This window comes from Antennarius striatus, chromosome 4, assembly GCF_040054535.1.
Source record: "Antennarius striatus isolate MH-2024 chromosome 4, ASM4005453v1, whole genome shotgun sequence".
Taxonomy (NCBI): domain Eukaryota; kingdom Metazoa; phylum Chordata; class Actinopteri; order Lophiiformes; family Antennariidae; genus Antennarius; species Antennarius striatus.
Genome location: NC_090779.1, coordinates 25,006,492 through 25,016,221, shown reverse-complemented (window position 1 = coordinate 25,016,221; position 9,730 = coordinate 25,006,492). Strand labels below are relative to the sequence as shown.

At 46.3% G+C, this 9,730-nt stretch overlaps 1 long non-coding RNA gene across 1 annotated transcript; it reads right to left on the bottom strand.

Moving 5' to 3' along the window:
- Positions 1 to 5,694: 5,694 nt before the first annotated feature.
- LOC137594488 (uncharacterized) lies at positions 5,695 to 8,886 on the bottom strand. Its single transcript, XR_011035255.1, has 3 exons — positions 8,676 to 8,886; positions 7,475 to 7,632; positions 5,695 to 6,456 (listed from the first exon to the last, which is right to left on the bottom strand). It is a non-coding gene; the product is annotated as an uncharacterized lncRNA (long non-coding RNA).
- Positions 8,887 to 9,730: the final 844 nt, after the last annotated feature.

Below are 9,730 nucleotides of genomic sequence, written 5' to 3'. Positions count from 1 at the left end.
TCCTTGAGACCCTTTAGCTGCTCTGACTGGTTCTGGAGAAGATCCAGACTCCAGGTTGTGCAGCGTTCCACCAGAAGCCAATGCCTCTAATCCTGGAATGTTCTTGGAAAATCACCAAATGATCTTACTTCCAGCTGTGCGTTTAGAGAATGTACAAACGTCCATCCAGCGGGGGCGGGGGACGTCTCTGAAGTAGAGAAGAGTGGCGTCAGACTTGATCATGGGAGCTATAAATAGAGACGTCCGTGTTTAGAACTCTTCATTATTTTACACGTTGCAGTGAAGTCTCTGCAGGCTTTGTTGACGTTCAGTCATGCAAACGCTTCATTCACAGGAAGAACTCCACGTCCTGACAGTAACTTAACCCTCAGTGTGAAGCCCAAATAATATTCAGTGTTCTTAATAATTCTGGTGGAGATGTTATAAATTCTCCTTTGACCCTTCAGCCTGGAGTCAAACTGCCTGCTTACAGCAATTGCTTTTAATTCATCTAATTTAAATATCACATAAATCTTGCTCACTTTCAGAATTATTTGCTTTGACTTTATAAATTAAGGCACAGGAATATTCCCCCCTTGGATGTTATTTAAATCTCCTTAAATTCAGTCATAACCCCTCAAATAACAACCCTGATGGGGGTTCTTCCTAAAGCCTGTGCAGAAACGATGAGCAGCGGTAGCACAGGTCTGCATGTGAAGACACGTGTGTGCTGCTGTGTGTAGGTGGATGCTTTGGAGGAGGAGGAGGAGGATGAGGAGGGCGCTCAGACTCTCAATTTTCTGAATCGACTGTGGCAGCATCTTCTAGAAGCACCGCTTGATCGTTTTAACTTCAGGAAAACACCAAAAAAACAAAAAATTACAGTTAATGAGAAGATGAACATACTGTAAATATTCATAATGGATCAGATAAACAGATGGATTAATGTTTCCATTAAATGCATGAACGTCTGATAAAAACTAGAATGAATGAATCCATTTATGTCTGTGGATCCTAACTGGTTGTGTGCATGAAGATATTAATGTCTTATTTAAATACAGAAATAAAAAATATTTGAAAAGGAGACACGTCCAATAATAGGTCAGGTTAATCAAATACACAAACTGATTAGTAATATGGATGTTTTGGTTGATTTATTGGACATTTGGGCTCCTTTCGGTGCGTAAAACAAACGCTGGAGACGCGCGTACCGTCCGGACAGCCTCTTGTCGTGACCGGATCTTGCCGCTGGGGGGCGATCCAGACCGGGTTTTCCCCTTCAGAACAAACAGTTCTATTTTTATCCTCAGCGAACGAGTCACTTTAAGCTTTCATGATGTCTTTTTGTCTCTTTTACTTCTGCTCGACTAAGGTGCCATGGAGGAAACAGGGTGATCCTGGCAAGAGGAGGCGCGGGAAAGATTATGATTGGTTTATTTACTCACTGAGCAGTCCTCACAAACAAATAAACATCCGTTTGTAATGATGGGATGTTTGTGTGTGTCTGCACTAACATCTGGTGTGGTACAGAGAACTTGTTCATAAGACATCCACCTGGTTTAGGTTATTTCTTTGCGTTCCCCTTTGCCCATGTTCTGGTTCAGGCATCATGGTGCGTTTAAGGACCGCACTTCCACTGGAGGACGGTAGGGGGCGATGTGCAACCAAGGTAAACCCTCTCCTCATTGATCGTGACCAGGTATTTCCCAAACCAGCCCGCCAGTCAGCGAGCCAGCCAGCCATCCAATGCGTGGCACATGCGTTCACACGCACACGGCGCATTTTTAAAATGATTAATCAAGTGCTGGAGGAAGAGGAGGAGGAGGAAGAGGAGGAGGAGGAGGAGGAGTGGGCGGCAGCTCCGGGAGAAGAAGCGAAGACGATCCGTTGAGAGAAGGAGAGAAGGAACGAGAGGAGAGGTGAAGGTAAACCAAGTCCTGAAGCACCTGGTGAAAATCATCGGGTTTCCTCACCTTGTTGCCAACGTTGGGGGGGGGGGGTGGTACTGATTTTTTAAAAAATACTCAAATTGGTTTATTTCCTGCACTTTGTTGTTGAATATCCTCAGTTTTCCGCTTTTTAGGGGTCAGAAATGAGCGTCAGGTCACAGCAGGTCATCCATGTCCCTGTAGGCGCATAATGGATGGTGCGTTCAGGTGCGTTCAGGTGCGTTCAGGTGTCAGCCTTGAGTTGCAGTTGTGTTTGATGCCATTAACTGAGTTGCATATTTTGAACATGCAATAGTGGCAAACTACCCCCCACCTGTTTCCACCTGACGTGTTGACACTGAACGCAACACAACATTTGCTTTAGGTAATGTTAATGCTAGCCACATGCTAAAGTGATGTCACCCCACCTGTCTTAATGAAAGAAAACTCACAGCTATGGTGTCCAGTTAAGGACAAACCACTTTATTTGACGCATTTGAGCAAACGGTGCGATGGAGACCCCTAGTGGCAGATTGAGGGAACATCTCTAAACTGACCGAACGCATCTGAAGAACAAGGAGGGGCTAAAGAAGTCTTGGAGGAGGCTGATTGGTCAAAAGTATTTGACTCCCACTATTGGATATTCTCTAGTCAGCATTGCTGACGTGTTTGGTAACGTAAAAATCGAGTGGCGACATTCGTAGAAGTAAAAACAAAACAAAACGCTAAAACACAGTTTATCATCTCAGGCTGTTAAAAGGGTAACGTTTTTGCAGCGAGGTGTGTTTGCGCTAACGATGCGTGCTAGCTCCGAGGGCACAGACCAGTCAGGTTTTACACTGGAATCCAATCCGGATCATTTCAGACGATCCCTAATCCAGATTCACACACTTTGACCTGTGACCTCTCTGCTGACCTCCAGATAATTATAATTATAAATCAAACATCTTATGAACTCCATTATCGATCAGAAGGGACGCAAAAGTGAGTCGGGGTGGAAACGGGAGGTGCGTTTGATTAATCCATCGTTCGTTTAGCACCGATTTAACCGCCTTTCTCCGTAACGTCACGTCCTTTAGCTTCATCGTGAGTCTGGTTTGTTCTTCATCAGAGGAAGAATAGATCAGTGCACGAAGAGGGAACTTTTTCTTCTTCTTCTTCTTCTTTCATTTAAATAAATAAATAAATAAATAAATAAATAAATAAATGCACCGTCCGCCCCCTCATGTACAATGCTGGGAATAGTAACAGCACTGTGAGGCTGGGCTAAATATAGCAGCCAGTGAGTGTTAACATGTCAACTTCAGCAGGAGTGCAGAGAAGCGGCTGCTGCACGTGTGACCGACGTGGAAATACACTGTAGAGCTATAAATACCCCCCCCCCCCCCAGGCGCTGCCGTGGATTAAATCCACTCTGGTTTATAAAAAAAAATCTGGTTTTAATTCCACACAAACATGAACGGAATGATGCGGTTTTACATCAGCTCTGAGTCTTTAGGATTCTGAGAGTAGATAAGGGAGTGGGGGGGTGGTGGTAGATTTTTTGTGAGGGAGGGGGTGCAATTTATTTATACCACGGCCGCCTTTCAGAAATAGAAGGCGGTCTAAAAAAAAAAAAAGAGTTGAATTGAAGACGCTTGTGCAGCAAAGCGTGCGTTTATTTGTGATGGAAGGAGACTTTAACCCCCCCCCCCCCTCATCACCACCCCACACACACACACACACACACACACACCCCTCGCCTCATCCGCACCATCATCACTTCAGACACCCCCCCCCCTCCGAAGTATGTTACGTAATCTAGCATGTGAATGTCAAGAGATGGAGGGAGAGACGGGAGGGGGAGGAGGAGGAGGTTTATTTGGTTTATGCATCCAGCTTCCAAAACTCATACTCAGGGAACACAGTGTACTCTACCGTCCCCTGAGATTTGACATGCTAGAACCCCCCCACACACACACATACACACACATACACACACATATACACACACAAACACACCCCACACCCCTCCATCCACATGCACGCGCACACAAGTTTCCAAGTGCATACAGAAACACACACACACACACACACACACACACACACACACACGCACCAAACAAAGCAGGATGACGGACGTCTTCCCGCCTTCGTCCCATCCGTCCATTCACACACTCCGCTGCAGGAATTGTGTGAATGACTGAGTCGGGAAAAAAGAGGTGAATGAATGAATGGATGACTGAATGAATGACTGCACAGAATGAGTGAATGAAGAGCAGCAGCAGAAGAAGCAGGAGCGCGCAAAGGGGGGGGGGGGTGGGGGGCGCGCACGCCGCTCCTGCTCGGCGTAATGGGCTTCCTTTGTCTTTTTTTTTTCCTCCTGCAGAGGGAAGTACGGCTGCACGGGCAATAACCAAGCAGGGAGAGCAAACACACACACACACACACACACACACACACACACACACACACACACACACAATAAAGCGGTGCTGGGGAGGGGGTTAGGGGGCAGGGTAACGCGCCGTGTACATGTGACAAAGCCGTTCATAAATATGCAGCGGCTCGATTCATGCAGATTCTTCTCTTGAGGTGGTTTTTATTTGTGCAGCAGCAGCTCCCAACCAAGCATGAGGACGGCTGGTGCTGTGTGTGTGTGTGTGTGTGTGTGTGTGTGTGTGTGTGTGTGTGTGTGTGTGTGTGTGTGTGTGTGTTGTGTGTAAAGGGGTGGGGGGCGTTCTATAAATAGCATTATAGCTCTGCTTCCATTGACATCATTTAGGCAGGAGAGATGGAAAAATAAATAGGGGGAGAGGAGGGAGGAGAGGGCAGGGTTCCTTAATCTGGGCTTCAAATTCAAACAAAACCTGGCCAGCCATCCTTTTGTACACACTCCCAACAAAAAAACAACAAAAAAACAACAAAAAAACCCACTCGGCATCATAAACCTGCGTGTGGTTTTAGCACATGACAAATATAAATATAGATTTTCGTTTTAGCTTGTTGTCTATTTATGGATTTTCCTCCTTCGTTTCCATATTTTTATTTCCCAAACCAGCAGATAGAAGTCAAACGAGATAAGTGTGATCATTTCTCCGTGTTATTATGATCCTCAGATTGTAGATTTATTTATTCTAGGATCTGAGGAGGTGCAGGTCAGGCTGTCGGTGATTCTTCTGGACGTGGTGAAGCGTCTTCAGAGGGAATCCCCTCTGGGATTAAGAAAATATCTCAAATCTAAAAGAAACTGGGGGAATATTAATGTCAAATATTATTAATGCTGCGGTTCAGGCATCATTTCTTCTCTTCAACCCATTTTTTAAAATCATAAACGGACGTTACAGTTTGGAGACGTGTGATTCTTCTCTTTGGTGACTGTTTTCTAGTTTAATATTAGTTGTTTTTTTTTATTTATGGAGGTGAAACAGCTTCATAAAATCAGAGCTGGTAGATTTCAGAGATGCACCTTCCTCCAACGGATCCTAGAATCCGCGTGTCCGACCGGTAAACACGGGACCCAAACACACACCGTTTCCTAGAAAGACGCAGCCTCGGAGTCGGAATGGAAAGCCACAAGGCAGATGGGAGGGGACATCAAACAAATTAAAAGGACCGGTGTGTGTATACACACACACCCCAGCAGACAGCCGAGTGGAAAAGACAACGGCCGCCATACACCCCCAGGCAAATGTTTTGGAAGCTTTTATTATTGTATATTGACACGCTTTAAAAAAAAAAAAAAAGAAGCCAGATAAGGTGGAGGGTTAAGGCTCGACAGGCCGCGTTTTGAATGGGTGGGGGGGGGGGCGTTCTCATTTAGTTATCAAGGCTAACATTTCCGCTCAAACAGGCCCGACGGAGGTGTGTTGATGTTATTATGGATGAGGAAAAGAGGACAGCACGCTGTTTTTTCCACGGCCGGAGAGTCTTAGTCACACCCAGATTTCTGCGTGAGCCGGCGTCAGACTTGGCACTGACCCCCCCCCCCCCTTTTTGCATGCTGCGTGACTTCCACCGGTGCCGATGACGTGTGCTGTGATACATATGTGCTCAGATATCACACGTCTGTGAGTCCCACAGCTTTGTGCCCACAAATACAACATGTGTTAAAGCTTTTCTCTTTTTTTTTTTCTTTTAAGTCGTTTTTCTCGCTCCTTTCATCGATTCCCTCGCCGGGTCAAAGGTCAGACCCGCCGTTTAGACGCTCACCATTTAATCACCTTCACTCGGGTGTGTCGTCGATCACAAGCTTCACTCTCCCCCCCCCCAAAAAAAAAGCTTTCAGGTTTTTTTTAGTGTGCTTTGTAGGTAATTTTCCCTGAAAGGTGTATTTCTAGATGGCCACCAGACGTGAGCTGGAGTTTTCCACGCTGGATTGAAATGAGTGTCTCTGGGTTGAAGAGGATGAATCACGATGGTGAAGTATTCCGTCCCTCTGCTGGTCTTTTTTTTCCGTCGCTCTATGAATTGGTCTTCACTGGTTTCTTCTCTTTTTGTCCCAATAATTTATCGCATTCAGAAACTTTATCTCACTTTGTGTCAGCAGGTCTGGAAACGAACCAAACACCTGATTGGACATCAGAGAATTACGTCAGAAACGCTGTAAATGAGCCACAAACAGATGAACAGATTCCAGACTAGTAACTAACAATGATTCCATCATCAGTGTGAAGGAAGAACATTAACAAGAAGGAAATATCTGGATTTACTACCAAAAATATCATCTAATTACTTTTTACTTCAGATTGACAGCGTATAAAACTACATATAAAATGTAAACTGGAAGTAGTGGGTTTGTCATCTGAGAGAAAGAAAAAACCAGTACAGGTAGTCCTCAACATACAAACATGATTGGTTCTGAACGGTTGTTCATAAGTTGAATTTTTTGTAAGTTGTTTTTTTTTAAATTAAATTTCATTCTATAATCTCCATTTGAGGTCATTTAAATATCATTACTTCTCTAAATACTAAAGTTCTATTCCCTAAGACTGACCAGAAACAATTACAAGAGATTAAAACAACACAGAATAAATAAAATCCAGGTTCAGGTCGTTCTCAATTATATGTCGGTTTATATAATAAAGATCAAGTTTAGTCTAAACTTCCACCACAAATACTGGACTCTAAACCGTTAACAGCTCATAATATCATGTTACTTTACGATAAATCATAATAAAAACATGTAATCACATTAAAATACATACGTATAGTTCCAATATCTACTGTTAAATGTCACTCATGATTCATGTGATTGTTTTAATCCAGATTAGTTTACGGTAAACTTTAATCCTTGAGGAGGAGAAGAATAAAACACTTGAAGGAACTCTCCACGGACTATCTACGGATGTTCTTAAGTGGAATGTTCACATGTTGAGGACTAGTGGTCTTTACCCATTCACACACTGAGGAAACCATGTAAGACGTGGCTCCACCTCAAATAAACATTAATGAACCAGGATGTAGCTCAGATGTAAGCAGAGATGAGCATTAGGCTCACGCTTCAGGTCAAAGGTCAGTGAAGGTGGGTCAAAGACAGTCTTAAGAATACACATAGGATCTGAGTGTGTGACCACCACACCTCTCACCTGCTAGCAGGTGTGTGTTGGCCAATAGCATCCTCCTCCCCCGCCCTGAGAATGGAGGTTATTCTAACACCACAGATCCAGCAGAACCTCCGGCTCCCGTCTGCTGCTGAAAGGGGGGGGGGGTTGATCCGGGCTCCAGGCTGGAGGATATTTTTAGCCTGAAGAAACAGAAACAGAAACAGACAAACCCGTTCTGACCTGTTTATTTTTAACCATTTTGTTCTGGTTATTTTTTTATTCTAACATCTTTACATATTTAATTTTCTGCCGTGACTTTTGGACTGTCGTCAGGTCCAGCTCTCAGGTGGTTACTGAATAAAACTGCCCCCCCCCCCCCCCCCATCCTCACCCAAACCCACCCGCCACACCCTGTTCACCCCAAAAAACCCAAAACCCTCAAAAGCCCCACCCCTCTTTCCTTGCCAGCTGAATTAATTTGATACTATTTTTGAAAGTCAGTGTTTCTAAGGGAAACCTAATGACGCAATGACGTCAATGCAGGTCAATAGCACACTGGTGGGGAGGCGCGGGGTGGGGGGGGGAGAGGAAGACAGACACGGAATGTGAGAGAGAAGAGGGAGAGATCGCTGGCGTGTCGACCAGACTCTCCTCCCTGTGTTGTGACATGAATTATTCTCTCCTGGCCATCCCTTCTTCTCTTCCTCTCCTTTGATTCGTTTCGTTCCTCGATCCCTTTTTTAAATTTCATTATTTTTTTATTATTATTTATTATTATTTATTATTATTTGCGCCCGATCGTCTCTGAACCGGTTCGTTCCGGTGATGGCGCGGATTCAGTCGCGCCTCTGTTGACCCATTCATGCTTCCCGTCTGCTCCTGCTAGTCATTCACACACACACACACACACACACACACACACACACACACACACACACACACACACACACACACACACACACACACACACACACACATGTGCGTGCGGACGCACGCCTGCCCAATTGCGTAAAAGTCGCTTGATTTGGCGGGCCTTTTCTATCAGCTGGCTCACATTTGTAACTCCTCGCCCCCCCCCCCACCCCCCCTCTCCTTTCCAAGCAGCACCGCCACCTTTCCCCTCCCAAACCCTTCACCCCTCCCAACACCACCACCCAACCAGCAAAGCCCACCTTTCCTCTGAGTGGCAACACCAAAATATTTTAGTCTCCGACGGAGCAGAGACGACGCGCGTCGGACTGACCTGCTTTCTGCCGCTGACGCAGGAGCGGAGCGCCGAGCTGCCCCCCCCCCACGATACACTCCGGGTCTCCTCACTCACTGCACAAAGCCAGTGTGTCAGAACAGTTCCGAAAGGGAAACTCACATTCTAAACCACAAAAGGTAAGTGATTTCTCCTGTGGAAGCAGAATGATGCGCGATGGGAAGTTTGTCAGATCGTCCGTGGATGTTTTCAGGACTCGTTACGCGCGGTTTGGTGTTCTGGGGGAGGGGGGGGCATGAGCAGCCTCTAGCTGGAATAGAAGTGGATTGGAACGCCATCTAAAGTCAGGTTTGTAGTCACTGCTGACACCATGATCTAAATAAAGTGAGGATCTTGTGTTCGAGGCTCCCCGCCTTAAAGGTTTTCCTGGGGGGGGTCCGGGTGACTTTATTTGGGGGCTCATCACGCAGCAGGTTCGGTGTTTCCTTCTTTCCAAACGTTGTTTTCTCAGATTTCTAAACGCAGCAGCGCGGAGAGTTTCTCCGGTTTGGTGTTTGTTTGACAGCGGGGGGGTGGGTGGTGGTGGTGGGGGGGGGGTTGGGGGGCTTTTGCAGACACTAAAGGAGAGCTGGCTGCGGTAATGCGTGGGAGGATTCACGTGTCGGGGATCCTCTGCTTCAGGCTGCACGCTCTGCTGAGATGCCTAGTAACCGCGCAGAGGTAGAGAGGGGGGGGGGTGAAGGAGGGGAGGTGGTGGTGGTGGGGGGGGGGGGTGAAAATCTTTTTTTAATCATGTTTCTGTAATATTTCATATATTTATTCCCACCGGTTTCTTTCCCTTCGCGCCCCCCGGACGCGCGTCACGGCTCCTCGGAGGTGAGACGCCTCCCGCTCCTCCACCTGTCAACAACTTTCCGCAGCAGACTTGCGTCAGCCCGCATGTGTTGCGCCTCCTTCAAAGTCGTCTCCTCCTCACGGCAGCAAGATCTCTTTTCTTTTTTGCGCAAAAACCCCCCCAACAACCCTGCACCTTCTCCAATCCGGAGCATGCAAGAAGTCCCCGAATGACGTGGGGCTTGCGCGGCTGCTCCAGC